Raw genomic sequence first — 13,544 nt, 5'->3', positions numbered from 1 at the left:
AATGGTCAACTTTGGAGGTTTATATCTCAGTTATTTGTAGACCAATTTGAATGAAATTTTCAGAGCACGTCAGCTATAACTTGAATTTCAACATATACCGTTTTGATTCATATTACGGACACTTAAGGCCTCAGTGAAGTATAAACCAGCATAGAGCATACAAAATAAATCATTCTGTATGATTCCTTAGCGTTATCGAGCTGTTTGGGGCACGTCAGGAGTCAATCATCAATGTTAACTTCCTTTTTCCGATCAGCCTAGATAGCCGCGTAGTGTCGGTAGCGGTTGTTTCAACTGGCTAAGAATTAACACTACGGACTGCCTGTTCCGGTGGTAAAAGTCCATCTAACAGGTGACCCCCGCAAACGGAGCCTGTGGAGTATTAGGGCGCTCTCTACAGTATTATGCTCTTCCTGTTCTACCCGGAGAAATGGTGCAGGTGACCTTGTGTTTCTCCGAGATAATCGGCTTCCCTTCTTCAGTCTTAAGCCTGAGGCTAAATAAGGGTGGGATTATTAATACGTTGTAATTTAGTTTAAATTTTCACCTTAATGGTCTCGCACTATGCGTTTTACACAGTGTATTCTGTGCTTTTCTGCCTTTGGCGACTTTTAAGAGATACCGATTTGTTTTTTTCGCTGCTGGTCTTTCGTGCTGAGATTGCGAAAAGCTTAATCCTGCCTAGTTTGGGTACTGGCTACGGTTAGGATAGCTTAGTTAGACCAATCTTCAGCATAAAATATCAGCAACGATGATTCTTTGTAGACTCATGCAAATGGTACAGCTCAAGTGGCGCCTTGTGGACTCAGTTTTTGCTACTTTCAGAAACATGAAATTGTCAACTCACGTGACATGCCTCGTGTATGCGTGCTCGTAAATAGCGCAGACGTTGCTACACTCATTTCTGAGTTAACAAAATTGACCATAACTCAGGAACAAAAAAAAAAGTACATCCTAAAAGTTTATAAAGTTTCCTTCTCAAAAATATTTTAATAAAAAATTTCCGCGAGTTCGGGCATAGATTTTCCAGCTTTTCTTTATGAATTTCCCTAACGGTGGAAAATTTTGTGGAAAACTTTTTCCAAATCATATTTTTTTTGGATTTCTGAGAAAATTTACTTAAATTTTCATATAAAAACTTTGTTTCTACAATGTTTCGTTCTTGAGTTATGATTTTTCAAAGAAAAGTCTTATATGGCACATCTGGACATTTTTCACAAAATTGGCCATAACTCAAAAACGAAAAAAAAGTGCATTCCAAAAATTTCAGTGATTAAAGCTTATAAAATTACCTTCTCGAAAATATTTTTTTGAAAATTTTCCACGAGTTCGGGCATAGTTTTTCCGGCTTTTCTTTACGAATTTTCCCAACGGTGGAAAATTTTGTGGAAAACTTTTTCCAGTTCATATTTTTTTTTGGATTTTTGAGAAAATTTGCTTAAATTTTCATATAAAAACTTTGTTTCTACGATGCTTCGTTCTTGAGTTATGATTTTTCAAAGTAAGTAGTGTCAAGGGAAGGGGGCTCAGATAGCCGTAGCGGTAAACGCGCAGCTATTCAGCAGGACCAAGCTGAGGGTCGTGGGTTTGAATCCCACCGGTCGAGGATCTTTTCGTGTTGGAAATTTTCTCGACTTCCCAGGGCATAGAGTATCTTCGTACCTGCCACACGATATACGCATGCAAAAATGGTCATTGGCACAGTAAGCTCTCAGTTAATAACTGTGGAAGTGTTAATAAAAACACTAAGCTGAGAAGCAGGCTTTGTCCCAGTGGGGACGTGATGCCAGAAAGAAGAAGAAGTGTCAAGGGAAAACAAAAAATTTTCACCTGAGTTTTCCGGAAAAATAGGCGACCCTGAATTTTTCACAATTTTTTTTTATTCATATATCCATGAGCCCTGCCTGTGGAAAAAGTTTCATGAAAATCTGAGACCCTTCGGCCCAATTTGTACGATAATAAAAAAAAATCCCTTGATGTCACAATTGATATTTCTGTTCATATATTTTATATTCAATAGGAAATACGTCTTTCGTTTTGTGGTGTATTTACCACATGATGAACCATCTCCAATGGATGATTTCAAACGAGTTGTCGTTCACTGCCTATGAAAAGGCCTTCTGCTGATTGTGGGCAGTGATGCTGATACTCATCACATCATCTGGAGCAGCTCGGATATCAATTTGAGAAGCTCCAGTCTGATGGATATGATGCTTATGTAGTTCAAATCTTGGATTACTTATTGTAGGAACCTTCATGGCATCTGCTAGAGAAGAAGTATTAGACATAATACTTCGCTCGAACAGAATCAGTCACGAGTTGACGAATTGACATGTATCAGATGATGAATCATTATCTGATCATCGCTACATCTCAATATGAACATATGAATGTAAATTTTCAGACTTTGCTTTTGTTATACTCCACAAACTGGGAATTGGTTGTGACCAAATACCATGGATTCTCTGCGTCCATTGGAAATCCTAGTGATTTGAATGTTTCCACTTCCGGTGAATTGGGACACAATTGTCCTTGCTTCGAGTGAATTCCACAGTTGCTTGTCACTTTGTTCCTCACAACTCCCTTCGCTTTATGAGTTGACATCTGGCTATTTGTAAATGAATATGTCAGATAGTCAGACTGCCTTTAAAGCTCTTGCTTCGGCCAACTCAGGGTCTAAGCTTATTATCGCACGTCGAACTCAATTTGAGGAACTGAATTCATTGAACTCTGTAAACCTTGTATGGGTCCTTGCTGGGAATGAATTGGCTTATGAATTAGCTCGCAATGGAGCATCGCATGACTTCATTGGCCCTCAGGCAGCTATTCCAATTTCGAAGTGCTGTGTGAAGCTCCAGAAATTCTTTGGCGGCAAATCAGCACAAGCAATATTGGAATAGTTTGGAGTCGTGTCGTCAAACAAAATTGTACATTACTGAGCCATCCCAAAAATGGCTAAGTATTTAACAAATCTGTCAAAGCAGAATTGCAGTCTCATGGTTACAACCTTGACTGGCCACTGCCGACTCAACTATCACATGGTAAATATTCAGCGTGCTGATAAATTTGTGTATGATAGTTGTGATTCCGATTATGAAACTTCTTATCACCTGATATGTAACCGTCCAATTTTCGCGTAATTGCGATTCCAATTACTTGGTAAACATTGATTTCAGAAACCTGAATCTGCAGGACATTCTGTCATTTTTAACCCACTGTGGTAATGAGCTATAGGCTCTCTTTACGCTCTTGCGTTTTGCAGTGCCCTTTTTAGGGCGCTGTTCGAACCCATTGTGGTATGGAGCTACATGCTCTCAATTCGCTTATGCAATTTTCCCTTCTCCACTCCTATTTCCTCCCATCTTTCCCTTCCCTTTCCTCTCCCATCGGGTAGATGATGAAATAGGCTCAATTATGGCGATGGCACAAATCTCCCAAATGGCGGGGAACGTGCCTCTGGAGCCAGCCTTCTGATACCATATTACGGACACTTAAGGCCTCAGTGAATTATAAACCAGCATAGAGCATACAAAATAAATCATTCTGTATGATTCCTTAGCGTTAACGAGCGTCGGAAGCCCTTAGCTTTCGGATGGTGGGTAAAGAATACGCTTTCGCAACTTTAATAATTTTAAATAAATCAAAATGTGTGGCCTTCTCATGATTCTTATTCCGGACGCTTCCTCACTTTTGCCTCTTATTCCGGACACTTTGATTCGAATTCCGGACAGCTCATGATAATCATTAATGGAACAGTCAAATCATTAATTGAAATCGTCAAACCACTAAAGAGACGTCTAAGGTAGTTGGGCATTATAAATTTGCAAAGATATTTATGGAAAAAGCTTAATAAAACAAGCCTCAAAAGTAAGCACTTTTGAACGGCGAAAATTGAAACATTTCGTGTGAAATGTTTCCCATACAAAGGAGAGTGTCCGGAATTTGAAGCTGTCCGTAATATGAAACAAAACGGTATTTATGAGAGATTTGTCCAATGATGAGTTCAACAGCAATGACTAAAGCGATGTTTTTCACATTTTTTTTATAATTCACCTTACTTAAAAAAGTTGAAGGAATATCAATATGATGCCTTGAGCAAAGTTGTAGATTTAGGTAATTTGAACAAGTTCGCTGAAGAAAGTTTATGTTTAGGGCTTTCCTATTTTCAGATAAATCGTTTATAATTTTTCGTCAAAAATTTCACTTTAGTCAAACCTTTATTACTTTTGAACTCGTGATTGGAAAAATCTCTCAAAAATATATATTAAAATTATATCTGTCGTACTGTGTAAATTTCATCCAAATCGTACAAATATTTAACTGAGATATGAGCCTCCAAACCATTTTGTTGAAAAAAAAAATCTAAAAAGTTGCAAATTTTTTTGTCCAATGCTGTATATCTTCATGAGGGCTCTAAAGCAGTTCAATAAGGCTTCCTCAGAAATTTTCAAAATAATTCCATAAATTACCAATGTATAACCAGGCTTTATTTTGCTCAACTTGATCGGATAGATGGAGCAAACTCGTACGCTCACAATAATTATGAGTCAGCACTCGATGTGCCTTGAACAATCCGTGGCTGAGAGAGTAGAGAGGAACGTTGGTTATTGCCAAATTCACATATTTCATTTGACCGCTTTTGCTTACCGCGAAGCTCTGCAAACTCATCATCATTTCTTTTGGGATGAACTGACGTTCGTTTCTCCGTCAACGCGAGAGCATGATTTCGCTTTCATCTTCGCCCTTTTTTTTGCTGCAAAGAGACGACGAAGCGCTCTGGAAATAATCTACCCCGAACTGAGAAATGGGAAAAAATGCTCTCCCTCGAACTGAGAAAGGGGAAAAATAATCTCTTTTTCTTTGGAGCACTGAGGTTGTCAAATCAAACTCTTCACTACTGTGGGAATGAACAAAAGCAAACACAAACGTGTAAACTCTTCATTCCACAGGGTACGGACGCTCAGTTTGGGTGTGTGGGTAAAAGCGCTTCTCTTTTGTAGTTGATTATTGAAAGGAGGAGAAAGAGGTTAAATCAAGAGCAGAGAATAAGCCTGTGTATAACAAATCCATTGGAAACCTTGATAATTGAATTGTGAATGAAAATATTGGATGACTTCTTTTTACTGAAAAGTCCAAGGAACCTCCTGGAGCTATTGGAAATACTTGAGAACTCAGTGAAACATTTTGTTAATTACTGTTTTATCATTAGGGATCCCAGAACCTCTTAGAAATGCCATGAGTATCACTAAGAACCTTTAGGAATCACTGAAGTTCAAATGAAAAACCCTCACATTTTACAAACCGCTCAAAACGTTCTGAGAATCGCTTTATAATTTTGAAAAATCTCGAAGGCTTAAGTCCTCTGATGTTGTCATAGTAGAAACAAGAACAATTTGTATCGTGTTATTGATTCAAAACAAGATTTTATCCTAAATTTAGGACCATTTATCCATAGAATCAACTTTTCTACTAGTGTATTTTTTATTTTTGTCAAATAATTTCTCAAAATTTTGCTAAAATTAATTCTTTCTTCAATGGATTTTTGTATCCAAACTTTCTCCAGATCTCTTCCAGTTTGTCTTTCAGTACAATCAGATAGTTTTCACAAGTGTTATATCAAACACTACATCAAAAACTTTCGAATGCAACTCCTTGTAGAATTTCTAATGAGAATCTCAAAAAAGCCTTTGTTCTTTAGAAATTCTTTAAAAATTATCTATAAGAATTGTCTTAACTTGAAAGCTAGTCACAAATTAATATTCATCTGAGAAATCACCAAATTGAAAACATTTTCGAGCAATCGTTCCAAGTCGAAAACCTGGTCTTGAATTTCATGGATTTGCTTGTCACTAGTTACAAAGATATTTTCCTTTTCCCAAGATTGATCGTCCACCTTAATAGCAGTTTTCTCAAAAATCCCGAAGCCTAAAGATAGTTTTGACCTGGGAGGGAGAATCCAATACAAAATTTCTGTACGTCATAGTGAGCCGGGATTCCGCTGTCACGAACTGTCACTGTGAGCCCAGATCTCAAACATTGGACTAACATGGAAAAAGCGCGTAACTGATTGAAACACAATTTCGCATTTCATCAAAAGTGACAAAAATTGAATGAAAATCAATTCATGCACATAATGCAAGTAATGTCACGTGAGCACCTTTCAACTGATTGAATATGAAGCATTGAAAAACGCATCGTTCTACTTTTTCCAATGAAAATTAATATTTAGTGCATAGAAAACAGTGGCCCTTTTTCCTTGTTTGTCAGGAAATATCGAAAGTACACAACAAAAGAAAACTAGCGGTTTTCTCCAAGCCTGCCTTGATTGTTGTTGGCAAGCTGGAGTTATCTTGCAGTTCAAACAAACGTTGTTCTATATTTCGTGTGTAGTATCGGTGCCTCCCTCCCAGGTTTTGACAAATATGTATTTAGATAAATTTTACACCCGAAATCGTGTTGAAATCATCAGGATCGAGAACGAGTATAATCACATTTTGACAAAAATAGTGTCAATTTCATGTAGATTCAAAAGCCTTCACATATCTGAATCATCTTTTATCGACCACAGATTAACTAGCACTCTCATTGTGAGCCAATCGTAGCCAAACCAAACCGATTGACCGATAAGGCTTCCTTAAATTTAAGTTAAATCATTTCTTCCATATAAACCCGTTAGGGCTTCACCTCTAATCTGCCCCCATGTACTTACACGGTCGTCAGCTTATGAATGATTACTTTTTTGAAGAATCGTATAACGGGGTTACATTGATCGGAAAGATTATCCCCGTAATAAGTTCGAATAATATTTTTAGTTGAAAGATTTTGAATTCAATAATGGTGTTTCTCTTTCTATATTCATGAGCTTGTGAAAATGTTTTTTTTTTAATTGAGTGTTGTTCAAACAATGGTTTACATGATTTTGGATAACACTAACAAGATTCATGCCCGCTCACATGAATTCCGCAATTATAATTTTCTTTTTGAATGTAAGTGCCGAATACGACTACGTTATCAAACTTTACCCCGGATAACGGTACCCACGGTTGAACGTTGCGGTTAGTTTATTACTATCTGCCTGCAAGCACTCATTTCTAATATGTTAGTAGTATATACATACACACTATTTATAGTATAAACGACACACTGTTTAACTCGATCGGCTTCATGCTTCATTGGAATGTTTCCCATACGGGCGCTAATTAATATGCGATAACGTCAATCAAATTCGGTATGGATACGTCATCATGACTTTGAGTATAGCGCATGCAAAAAAACAATTCCCGTAAGATACTGTATGAATGATAGGTTTGAAAATCGTGAATTGAATGTCGATCTAGTCGAAAGGTGATTGAAGTTTGCACTCACCACTGTTGTCGTAGATGCTCTCCGAACGCACACGAGGGCTCTTCTTGGGTGATTCGGTTTCTGCGAATAAAGAGAAAACAAATTCAATGGGTTAAAAACCGTCGATCTGTGCAAACAGTGACCAGATAAAATTGAAATTATTATATCAATAGCATATCACATGGATGTAAATAATTGCGGCTAATTGAATTGTAATTAAATTAATTATTCGACTCGTTGCAAATGCAGATAACTATGTTCGGGAAAGTGATCAATCGATACGGGGTTATAGAGTGCCTCTGGGTGGCTGCCAGTAAAATAATATATTTAAGCGCGAACGACTTTTCTGTTAATTTAATTAAGCATGATGCCATTTGAATTCCCGCCATCATCATCATTGGAATGACACAAAATGCAAGTAAATAAATTAAACTTTGTCCATAGGTGGACAGCTGACGAGCTAATTAGAACGAAATAGGTTAAATATTTTCGGTGAAATATATTTTAGAATTTCTAATATATCTGACAAGAATTGATTGCAGTTGGACTAGAATTTTTTTTAATAATATCCATTTTTTAATTCTTTTTAGTATCGTTCCAAACATTACATTCATTTCTTATACCTAGATGTTCTGTGTTAGCCAACACTATCATCCTAATTTGCTAAAACATAATTAAGCTTTTATTAATATTTCGTTAACAACATATTTCATTTCATTTGTTGTAGAAGTTGAGATTTTTTACAGGTGAGTTGGTTTCGCTTGCTTATAAGAGAAAAAAAGCTTTTTATTTACTTAACCTACAACAACCATATTGGATATTCTATGTGATTCATTGGTACTATACCAGAGAGGAAACTTCAGAATCATCTTCAAAACTTTATTTTGAGTCCTCTGCAGAGCTTTCTTCCTGGTATGACAACAGCTAGCCCATATTGGTAGAGCATACAACATGGCTGGCCTGAAAATTTGTTTGAAGAACAATAGCTTGTTCTTAAGGCAATGTTTTGATTTTCTATTAATAAGTGGATAAAGACATTTTACATATTTGTTACATTTGGCTTGAATGCCATCAAAGTGATATTTGAAAGTTAAATTTTTATCTAGCATGATATTTAACTTCATCTGACGAATTTATTGGAACCAATCACCCCTTCCTAGCGACCACCACTGGCTGTAATCACAAATTTAATTAATATAATAATTATCCAATTCACTCGTCGAGCAAACACTCCCCTTTTCCGGTAAACCTTCCACCTCGCTGTCATGTTCCCATCAATTGCAGTGTCATTTATTAACGTGGAAAAACATGACAGAAATTATGAAAACATCGAATCGATAAATCGCTCGAAAACGTCAACGAGAAAAATAAAGGAAGAAACCTAACAACACTCGCCAACCTACTGATCGGATTATTTTATATTCGGTTATTAAATTTTCATTGCAAATTTGATTAAAGCACTCTCGCATGCGATAAATCCTGCAAATGAAAACCGAAATCGAAATCTGTTCGATTGAATTATGAATCCGAGTGCTGCACGCGATGTCCTTCCCGGGACAGCGGAAATGGCGGACGCGAAAGGGACTCTTTCTGTAGCGCCACAATGTTATTTTGATTAAAATTTATTTTTATTCAAACTGCGGCCTCCGGTCAAGAACTGAGCCAGGAAAGCCAGAAATGTTGTTAGGTATACTGCATTTCGAGGTAAAAAGGAGGGGGGAGCGAACGGAGCGCAATTTCCATCGTTCGCTACGTTTGTTGAAGTGATACCGTAACCTGGGGTAACATTGATCAGTTTTTCTGATATGTTTTAAAAATGAAATTTGAAGTTGCAAATTATACGATTTCCTTTTACTTAGCTTACGTGTTGTAACATTAATCACATATGTAAACAATTATAGGTATTATTTAAAATACTGTTACCTACTAAAATTGTTGCCCCTGGAGCCAAATATGAGGGCCATGCATTCATTCATTTTTTGAGTTTTTTTTATTAAAAACAACTTGAGAGTAGTGTGTGGCCTTTCGACTCCGTTGCATGTTAGGTGAGCGACGGAATCAAGATCAATCGTAATCGACTCGCGTTATCTGAATGCAAAAAGATATTCGTGTTCAGTCATGCCAAAATCTAACGTCTCCGGAGATTCCTCTAGGAAGTTTCCTCTAAAATCCTCCACCTCGAGATGTTCATCAGAATAGTTCGTGTCACTATCAGCCCAGTAAACACATGATCGTATATGATGAGATATAAGAGTACAAATATGGAGGCGATATATGTACATTTTGCATGCAGCCTTATGGCGCATGTACGTATATCATTCCCACTTATGTACTCTTATGCGCTATCGTATACGAGTTTGTGTTTACTGGGAGGTTTGTAGTTCCATCAGGAAGTTCCTCCAGAAGTTTTTTTAGGTAGTTTCTCCAAAATTTCCTTCTGGCGGTGTATAAATGAGATTGTTCTGAACGCTCTTAAAGGCAATTCCATCGAAATTTCCTCCAGGAAGCCCTTTCGGTAAGTTTCTTCCTAAAATTCCTTCGAGAAGTTGGAATTTTCTTCAGAATTTCTTTCGGAAAGTCACTTTAGGAAGTACATCCGGGAAATTCTTTCGTAAATTCCATCAGAAAATTCCTTCAAGAGATTTCTTCGGAAATTCGTTTTGATTTTTTTTTTTAATTTCATTCGAAATTTCCTATGGAATTTTCTTCAAAAATTATTAAAGAATTTCCTTTGAATTTTATTTCGGAATTTCTTTTGGAGCTTCCTTCGGAATTTAATTTGACATTTCCTTCGGAATTGAAGTATCCTTCGAAACTTCCTATCTAATATTCTTTTGGAATTTTCTTCGGGAAGTTGCTTCAGGAAGTTCCTTTGGGAAGTTCCTTCGGTTCTTTCGGTAAGTTCCTTCAGAAATTTTCTTCATGAAGTTTATTTGGAATTTCGTTTGGAATTCCTACAGAATTTCCTTTGGATTTTTTTTTGTTTTGAATTTCCTTTGAAATTCCTTTCGGATTTTCCATCCATATTTGCTTTGAAATTTCCTTCGGAATGTCCTTGGAGTTTCTTAAGGAATTACCTTTGGAGCTTCCTTCGGAAGTTATTTGAGAATTTCCTTGGGAATTCTGGAATTTCCTGTCGAATTTGCTTTGAAGTTTCCTTAAGAATTTCCTTTTGAATTTCCTTGGAATTTTTTTCGAAATTTCGTTTCGATATTCTTTTGGAGCTTCCTTTGGAATTTTCTTCAGGGTTTTTTTTTGAATTTCTTTTGAAGCTTCTTGCGGAATTTCTTTTGAAATTTCCTTCGTATTTTCTTTCATTGAGAATTTCCTTTGGAATTCAGGAGTTTTCTACCGAATTTCCTTTGGAGTTTCCTTTGGATTTTCGTTCGAAGTTTCCTTCCAAATTTGCTTTGGAATTTCCTTCCGAACGTCCTTGGAGTTTCTTTGGGATTTTCTTGGAGAACTATCTTTGGAGCTTCCCATGGATTTTTTTTGAGAATTTCCTTTGGAGTTTCTTTCCAAATTTGCTTTGGAATTTCCTTAGAAATTTTCTTTTAAATTTCTTTCAGAATTTTCTATAGAATTTTCTACGAAATTTCCTTTGAGCTTCCTTTGGAATTTCTTTCGGAATTTTCTTTGGATTTGTTATTCGAAATTTTCTCTGTAATTTTCTTCGGATTTTCCTTTGAAATTTGTTCCGAAATTTCATTTGGAGTTTCATTCAGAATATCCTTAGGGATTGGCTTAAAAGCTTGCTTTGGAATTTCTTTTGAAACTGTCTTCAAAATTTAACTTGGAATAAACTTCCGAATTTCATATGGAGTTGCCTTCGAAGGAAATTTCAAAGGAAAAATCCAAAGGAACTTCCAAAAGAATTTCCGAAAGAAATTCAAAAGGAAATTCCGAATAGCTTAGCTTAGCTTAGACTGACTACACATATCAATGGTTGCTATTCCGTGATTGACCGAAGTCAGTGAAAATGCACAAAGAATCAACTAGAAGTTCGGCTGGGATTGGCCATAATCTTTTTCAATGTGCATAATTCAGTGCCTCTATTTATACAGGGTCAATAATGGCGCTGGCTACGTCCTTGCAGTCAGGTGGGATTGGGGGAAGGAATGTTAGTGTGTAACCTTTGCTATTTGGAGACCGTGTTTGCCTCTGCATCTCCACAAAGGTTATTGGGAGGGATGTTTGTTAATGGGAAGGATCGTTGGGTCACAGGATTCACTTTGATAAGCGATTAGACCATGATAAATAATGATTTGTGAAATATATACATGCTCATGTGTAAATATTATATTTTCATTTGATATGAACAATTTCTATGTAGAGGAAAATTATGCCAACACTTGAGGTGACGAACCATTCAAAGTTTGTTGAACAAGGACGGAAGCATGTGTTATTATATTTAACTTATTTGAAAAGAAACAAAAAACTCGATTGGTTAGAACATCATAGAACACTCTTATTCTTATGCCGACACTTACAGTGGCGAACCATCCAAAGTTTGTTGAATAAAGTTAACCTTTCGCAAGTCTACACTTGTAGTGTTGAACCATTCAAAGTTTTTTTTTTCTAATTACAAAAATAAAGGTAAAAAGGGGTGTTCTGAAAATAAAAAAAATGTTAAACATAAATAATTCATGAATCAGAGTTTGTGTCGACACTCACAGTGACGAACCATTCATAGTTTGTTGAAAATTCATATTTACGTCCCACCATTGTAACGATTAAATGTGCAGTCATACATTTTTTATACATTAGAAATAGTAACATGAAACGAGCTCACCAATTGATCCGTTATCCTTGACTGAGCAGCCACAATCCATTCTCAGCATCACTCGTTTGCTCGGCTATATAAAAGCACTCAGAAAAAAATAGGCGCGCGACCCGAAAAGGAAAAATAACTGACGACTGTTCGGGCTTTCTTGACGCACTGCCCAGGAGCAAGCGTCAAGTTCGAACTCCGAAAGAAATTCAAAAGGAAATTCCGAATAAATTCCAAAGTAAATTCCGAAGGAAAATCCAAAGAAAATTCCGAAGGCAATTCCAAACGAAATTCCGAAGAAAATTCCAAAAGAAATTCTAAAGGAAATTCCACAGGAAATTCCGAAGGAAATTTCAAAGGAAATTCCGAGAAAATTCCGAAGAAAGTTCCTAACGAAATTCAGAAGAAAATCTGGATTTCGTTAGGAGATTTCCTCGGACCTTTCTCGGAATTTCCTTTGGAATTTCCTTCGAAATTTGCCAAATCGTTTGGAATATCCTTTGCAATGTCCTTCGGAATTATCTTTGGAATTTCCTTTGGAATTTCCTCCGGAATTTCCTTTGGAATTTCATTCGTTATTTTCTTTGGAATTTTCTTTGGAATTTCCTGTGGAATTTCCTTTCAAGTTGCCTTTGAAATTTCCTTCGGAATTTCCTTTGAAACTTCCTTCGGAATTTCTTTCGGAATTTCATTTGAAATTTCCTTTGAAATTTCCTTTGGAATTTCCTTCGGAGTTTACTTTGAAAGTTCCTTCGAAATTTCCTTTGAAATTTCCTTCGAAATTTCCTTTGGAATTTCCTATGCCAAATCGTTTGGAATATCCTTTGGAAGTTCCTTCGGAATATTCTTCGAAATTTCTTTCGAAATTTCCTTTGGAATTTCCTTCGGAATTTCCTTCGGAATTTCCTTTGGAATTTTCTTTGGAATTTCCTTTGGAATTTCCTCCGAAATTTCCTTCGTTATATCCTTCGGAATTTCCTTTGGTATTTGCTTCGGAATTTCCTTTGGAATTTCCTTCAAAATCTCCTTCAAAATTTCCTTCAAAATTTCCTTTGGAATTTTTTTTGGAATTTACTTAGGAATTTCCTTCGGAATTTGCTTTGGAATTTCCTTCGGAATTTCCTTTGGAATTTCTTCCGGAATTTCCGTCGTGATTTCGTTTGGATTTTTTTCAGTATTTTCTTCCGAATTTTTTCCAGTATTTTCTTTGGATTATTTTTCTAAATTTCCTAACCAATTTCCTTCGGAATTTACTTTATAGTTTATTCCGGAATTTCATTTGGAGTTCCTTTCAGAATATCATTTGGGATTGCCTTTAAAGCTCGCTTTTGAATTTCTTTTGAAGTTGCCTTCGGAATTTCACTTGGAAATAACTTCCGAATTTCATATGGAATTGCCTTCGAAAATTTCATTGGAATTTTTTTCGGAA

The 13,544-nt window shown here is 36.3% G+C and overlaps 1 protein-coding gene across 3 annotated transcripts in view; it reads right to left on the bottom strand.

Annotated features, from left to right (window-relative positions):
- LOC5576943 (sorbin and SH3 domain-containing protein 1) overlaps positions 1–13,544 on the bottom strand; it is a 554,761-nt gene that overhangs the window by 392,516 nt on the left and 148,701 nt on the right. For all 3 annotated transcript variants that reach the window (XM_021841007.1, XM_021841001.1, XM_021841008.1), the window contains exon 2: positions 7,366–7,425. The gene's annotated coding sequence lies outside the window, so the exon portion shown is untranslated. The remainder of the gene's footprint in view (positions 1–7,365; positions 7,426–13,544) is intronic.

This window comes from Aedes aegypti, chromosome 2 (genome assembly GCF_002204515.2).
Source record: "Aedes aegypti strain LVP_AGWG chromosome 2, AaegL5.0 Primary Assembly, whole genome shotgun sequence".
Lineage (NCBI taxonomy): Eukaryota > Metazoa > Arthropoda > Insecta > Diptera > Culicidae > Aedes > Aedes aegypti.
The sequence above is the reverse complement of the archived record's forward strand: the minus strand, read 5'-3'. Positions and strand labels throughout refer to the sequence as shown.